Genomic DNA, 6,776 nt, shown 5'->3' on the forward strand with positions numbered 1-6,776 from the left:
TCCTATGCTTCATCTTTAGGAGACTTGTACATTGTAGCAGGCATCCCTTCAGTGGCTAGCTTAGAGGGTCTCACTGGAGTGTTGGCATGAGATACTATGATTGGTCTAGTTGAGGATCTATAAGATACATACAGATTTGTATCAAAGCATCTTGGCATACCCATATTAGATGTTTGAGATCATGTCCATGGTAGTACTAGGACACATCCTCAGCCATATTCTTCTCATCGATTAGGTAGTGGTCATGGTGGTAGTGCACATGAGTATCCACCTAGTGACCACTCTTTTTCTCTAGAGAGACATATACATACCACGAACCCGTTAGCCAGTGTTACAGGGTAGGCGCAAAGTTCAGATGTGGGCCTTAATGATGTTGATTTGAGCTTTTTCACCACAGGATGGATGGACTTGTTGACATGTGATGATTCTACTTCTATGCCATCTCATCTACATAGTCCACTTGGATCGTCATTATTAGGACATGTGCCAGTGACTATTCATGGGGCTCGCGTAGATGTAGAGATGGACCTTGATGTGACACAACAAAATCTAGATGCATTAGTGGACAGGATTGATGCTAGGCAGTCTGAGTATTATCAGATGCCACCATCTACACAGGTAAAATTTTTTTATGTTCATGTTAAAATTTCAATCATTTGCAACTAATTTAATTTACACATGTGCATGCATGAACATGTATGTGTATCATGCATGTAGATTTGTAATCATACAGAAATTTTAATTTGATGTGTTGCACGTGCACATGTAATGTAGGGGGACATGCCTTTTTTTACTCCAGCTTTGATGCCAGATTGTGTACGTCGTCGAGACTCATTGGATGATGTCAGTAGTGGACAGGTAATGTTTATTTATGTTTTGATTATGTGTACATGTATTTCAATATCACTTTCTCTTGATTAAATGTATGTATGTATTGATATCACTTTCTCTTGAATTTATATATAGGGGTCAACACATCCTAGTGAGCACCTTGAAAGTCAATCTTTAGACCACGTTGTGAGGAGGCATGGTGATGATAGTCCTGCACCTGATGATCTATAGTTTTTTTTTATCTAAATGATTTATTCTAGACTTTCATCTAGAGAGACATTCATATATTAAACAGACACTTTATATACACACATGCATGTTATATTTATATTTGATTTGATATAGATGTACTTGGATCTACATGTCTACTTGTGTGCACGCTATTTATATTTGATATTATCTTCTGATAGATCTCTAGATAGATACATGTTTTTGTTATTTGTTCTTGAGATGATTGATACATGTTACATTATGTTGTGGAATCTAATACATTATAGATCTAGATCTAGTATATTATAAATTATTTCTAGAAGATATGTAAGTAATTTATTTAGATATGTACACATGTAATATATATATATATATATATATATATATAATTTAAATGTCTGGTAATATATCATGTATTAAATGTTCAAGTATCAGGGAATTAGTTGTACATAATTCCTAACATGAGTAAATCTATAGAACTCATCCCTTTTATTTGTACACATATTGTAGAATTTTATCCCCTTAAGCCCAATGTTCTAATCCAAGTCCAACTTAAAACATGTACATGTTCAAAATTTAGTTTAAAAAATCGCAATTTGAACTTGAAAGCTCACATGTCAATTAATTAGTTAAATCGAAAGCTCACATGTCCTAAAATTGAAAGCACATGTCCTAATTAGTTAAATTGAAAGCTTACATGTGTCCTAAAATTGACAAGTTAAATGAAATAGAAAGTTCAATATAATTAATTTTACAGACCCCTAATTTCATCCCCTTAAGACAAGTGGTGTTTCAATTTCTTTCCCTCAAGACCTGCACATGTCAGGTAATTAGTGTACACATGTACATATAAGTTCATAATTTCTATAATTAGTTACTTTATGACAATTTGAATTCAAGACATTGAATTAAAAATGAAAGAGTAAAAGTTCAATTTAGAAAATTAGTTATTCCACCAAATTTCAAATTGATCAAATGATTGTTCAACCAAATTTCAAATAGTTTGAACCAAATTTCAAATTGTTCTTGAGTTACATTTCAAATTTTAATCATAGAGAAATTTTAATTTGTACACATATCCTAAAATTTTATCCCCTTAAGCCCAATGTTCTAATTCAAGTCCAACTTAAAACATGTACATGTTCAAAATTTAGTTAAACAAATCACAATTTGAACTTGAAAGCTCACATGTCCTAAAATTGAAAGCACATGTCCTAATTAGTTAAATTGAAAGCGTACATGTGTCCTAAAATTGACAAGTTAAATGAAATAGAAAGTTCAATATAATTAATTTTACAAATCCCTAATTTCATCCCCTTAAGACAAGTGGTGTTTGAATTTCTTTCCCTCAAGGTGCACATGTCAGGCAATTAGTGTACACACATACATATAAGTTCATAATTTCTATAATTAGTTAATTTATGACAATTTGAATTCAAGACATTGAGTTAAAAATGAAAGAGTAAAAGTTCAATTTAGAAAATTAGTTATTCCACCAAATTTCAAATTGATCAAATGATTGTTCAACCAAATTTCAAATAGTTTGAACCAAATTTCAAATTGTTCTTGAATTACATTTCAAATTAGGAGTTGTCTCTATCTCATATCAAGTGGATCAACTCATTCTTGGATAACATTTAATATTTTCTCATGATCATCAATATGAGCCTCCACTTACATATTCTAGGTCCTTTGATCGGATGAAGAGTTAGACCAGTGGCACTAACATGGTTACTATATTGATATACCTTATTGTTAGGTTGATAATCGGTGAAATGAATCCCATTTTTAAGTACTTTTCTTTGCTTCAAATATGTTCCTTGTACAACAACAGAACCTGCACATGTACACATTTAAAAAATACATCAATCTTGAATTTAAGTCAAAGAATTTGAATTCATAAAAAACAGAGATACTTGACATACATGTACATAATTCAACTATATACTAACCTATGGGAAAAATAATTTCAGTCTTTGTTAGCTTCTCTCTTTCCATGGTGCAACGCAATAAATATAGCTAACATCTTCTACATTTTTCGATTCTACCATGGCTGCAAAAATATTTCCTACACAAACTTATATATGTCAAAATTCTGGATACATGTCATGTACATAAGTACATATATATAATAAAAATTAACCAAAATTATGAAAAAATTATACATGTACATCATCTAGGTATATATATAGTTCATACATACCAACTCTGATCAATCCTGAAATATGGTAATAACTAGCTTATATATGTACCTCTATATATATTACGCTGAGAATAATCGTTCTCGAGGTGCCTATTTTTATTTAATCCCAAAGTTATTTTAATCGAATTTGGGATTTATGAAAATAAAAATAGGCACCTCGAGAACGATTACTCTCGGCATAATATATATAGAGGTATATATAAGCTAGTGGCAGTCGCGGTGCAATAGGAAAAATATTTACTTTTTATTCTTTATTTTGATAAGGTTACTATAAAATTGTTAATTAATTTTTAATTAGAGTTGTATGAAATTACTATAAAATTATGCTTGAATTTTTTTTTAAAATTTAATATAAGGAGTTTAATTTAGATTAAAAATATATATTTTATTTTTGGGATATTGTAATGTAAAATGTTATAGTCATACGTAGATATATGGTTAGGGACAAAGTTACCATTATGGTTAATGTTAACCTTAGGGATAGGATTAGGGTTAGGGTTAGCATTAGGGTTAGGGTTGGAGTTAGGATTAGGGTTTGAGCTATGGTTAAGGTTAGGGATAGAGTTATAGTTATGGTTATTATTAGAGTTATGGTTAAGGTTCAAATTAGGGTTATGTTTATGGTAAGGTTAGGGTTAGAGTTATGGTCATGGTTAAGGTTAGCGTTAGAGTTATGGTTATGGTTATGATTAGGGTTAGTGTTAGGGTTATAGTAAGGCTAAGGTTAGGATTAGGGTTAAGGTTTGAGTCAAGGTTAAGGTCAGAGTTGGGGTTACAGTTTGAGTCAGCATTAAAATTAAGGTTAGGGTTAGGGTTAGAGTCTGATTATGGTAGAGTTAGATCTAGGGTTAGAGTTATGCTCATGGTTAAGGTTAGGGTTAGAGTTATGCTTATAGTTAGGGTTAGGGTTAGGGTTAGGGTTAGAGTCCAATCATGGTAGAGTTAGAATTAGGGTTAGAGTTACGGGTAGAGTTATGTTTATGGTTAAGGTTAGGGTTAGAGTAATGGTCATGGTTAAGGTTAGGGTTTTTAGTTATCATTATGGTTATGGTTAGGGTTATAGCGGGGATAGGTGATGTAGGAGCATCTTTCATGGAAAAATTTGTATAAAAAAAAATTGGAAAAAAAAAAAAATTGTGGAGGAGAGAGAAAGTCACGAAAATAGAAAGAAAAAAATAAAAAAATTTGAAAATAGGAAAAATGGAGAAAAGAGGAATTTCTATTTTCAAGGTGCATAGGTGGCATAAATAGAAAATAATAAAAATAGTTGTCATTCCATTAATCAAGGTGTGTAGGTGGCATTTTAGAAGTTTGTGGAAAGTTCCTTAAATCATGTATTTAATATTTGTTGGGTGCTTAGTTGTATTTGGGTGGGAATTTAATATTTATTTAATGGTAGTTGTATTTACCTTTTATCCCACATTGGTTGTGTTTCTAATGTCTTGGGTTAGAAGTGCCTATTTAAGAAAGGCCCATTATCATTTGTAATCAAGTTCAAGAAATAGAAGCTCAAGGAGAAGCTTGAGGAGTAGAAGCTCAAGAAGAAGGTGAAAGCTCAAGGGGAAGTTTGAGAAGTAGAAGCTAGAATGCGTGAAGACTTCAAGGTGTGAAAACTCTAAATGTGTAGCTCTTTAAGTAGAAGTTATTGGTGAAGCTCTTGGTGTGAAGACTCTTATTTAGGATTTCTCTTATGTTGAAGAAGTCATATCATCTTGTGGATGTTGTAAGGATTTTTCAAGTATAATAAAATTATTTGTGAAGCATTTTTTTGGTCTCTATATTGTTGCTTTCTTGATTGTGAGTGGGTAAGGGTGGTGTGGCCCTCCATCAAGTGGTATCAGAGCAGGAGTTCCTGAGTGTACAAGCAGATCGCCAGAGTGTGAGGTAGTTTGTACCAGGACCTTGATTGGGTGAAGTTTATCAGAGCGGGAGTTCCTGAGTGTGTGGACAGATCATCGAACGTGAGGCAGTTTACACCAGGATTTGCAAAGAAGGTTGATCTTGTGGCTGATTGATCTTTTAGATTGGTGGATTTCTTTTGCTTAGAGTTTGCTACATTTTTGGAAGATGCCTCCAAGAGGATTGGACCCTAAGATGATTGCAAAAATCCATGATATAGTGGAGAGGAATTTTTCTAAGATGTTTGCTCAGTTGGATGCTAAAGCTAAGAAGGTCAAGGTGGAAGAGGATGGTTTTGCTGATCAATTTGTGGAGCTTGATGCAGAACCTGTAGAGCAACTAGAGGTTATTGCTAAAGATATTCCTAATGTTGTTGGCATAGAGGTTGGTTTTCATGATCAAATGGTTGAGACTGACATGGAGATTTTGGAGCACTCGGTCGTGGATGATCTAGTTGATGTTAGTGGTGACTTGAATGTTGCAGAGCACTTGGTCATGGATGATCCGATTGTTGGAGGTGAGTTATGTATTGTAGAGCATCTTTTTGTGAGCAATGAGGTTGCTAGTGTTGCGAGTTTGGCATGTGTTGATGGAAATGTACATGTGGATGCTGATGTGGAGTTTGTTATTGCTAGTATGGACGCCCTAGTTGTTGATGTCAATGGGAGTTTGCTAATGAAGCATTACATTCTGTTTGTTCTTGGGCATGAGCTTGTTGATTGGATGGTTGAGATTCTAGTGTTTGATAGAGTAATACAGATGTGGAAGATTTGCATGGTGGTTTTGTTGTCCCCGTTGAGGTGGAAGCCTTTGGTGAAGATGAAGATGGTGGTAGATCTTTCTTTTGGCATCAAAGTGTGGGACACACTTTTCTATCTACCGGGGGAGTCTGATGCAGGAGCATCTTTCATGGAAAAATTGAAAAAAAAAAAAATTGTGGAGGAGAGAGAAAGTGACGAAAATAGAAAGAAAAATAAATAAATTTGAAAATAGGAAAACTGGAGAAAAGAGGAATTTCTATTTTCAAGGTGCATAGGTGACATAAATAGAAAATAATAAAAATAGTTGTCATTCCATTAATCGAGGTGTGTAGGTGGCATTTTAGAAGTTTGTGGAAAGTTCCTTAAATCATGTATTTAATATTTGTTGGGTGCTTAGTTGTATTTGGGTGGGAATTTAATATTTATTTAAAGGTAGTTGTATTTACCTTTTATCCCACATTGGTTGTGTTTCTAATGTCTTGGGTTAGAAATGCCTATTTAAGAAAGGCCTATTATCATTTGTAATCAAGTTCAAGAAATAGAAGCTCAAGGAGAAGCTTGAGGAGTAGAAGCTCAAGAAGAAGGTGAAAGCTCAAGGGGAAGTTTGAGAAGTAGAAGCTAGAAGGCGTGAAGACTTCAAGGTGTGAAAACTCTAAAGGTGTAGCTCTTCAAGTAGACGTTATTGGTGAAGCTCTTGGTGTGAAGACTCTTATTTAGGATTTCTCTTATGTTGAAGAAGTCATATCATCTTGTGGGTGTTGTAAGGATTTTTCAAGTATAATAAAATTATTTGTGAAGCATTTTTTTGGTCTCTATATTGTTGCTTTCTTGATTGTGAGTGGGTAAGGGTGGTGTGGCCCTCCATCAATAGG

At 33.6% G+C, this 6,776-nt stretch overlaps 1 long non-coding RNA gene across 1 annotated transcript; it reads left to right on the top strand.

Moving 5' to 3' along the window:
• Positions 1-522: 522 nt before the first annotated feature.
• Positions 523-960, top strand: LOC149550431 (uncharacterized). The gene is made up of 2 exons (XR_016354298.1): positions 523-618; positions 775-960. It is a non-coding gene; the product is annotated as an uncharacterized LOC149550431 (long non-coding RNA).
• Positions 961-6,776: the final 5,816 nt, after the last annotated feature.

The sequence above is a fragment of the Cupressus sempervirens genome, chromosome 7 (assembly GCF_028749045.1).
Source record: "Cupressus sempervirens isolate cs-2001-9-10 chromosome 7, ASM2874904v1, whole genome shotgun sequence".
Classification (NCBI taxonomy): Eukaryota; Viridiplantae; Streptophyta; class Pinopsida; order Cupressales; family Cupressaceae; genus Cupressus; species Cupressus sempervirens.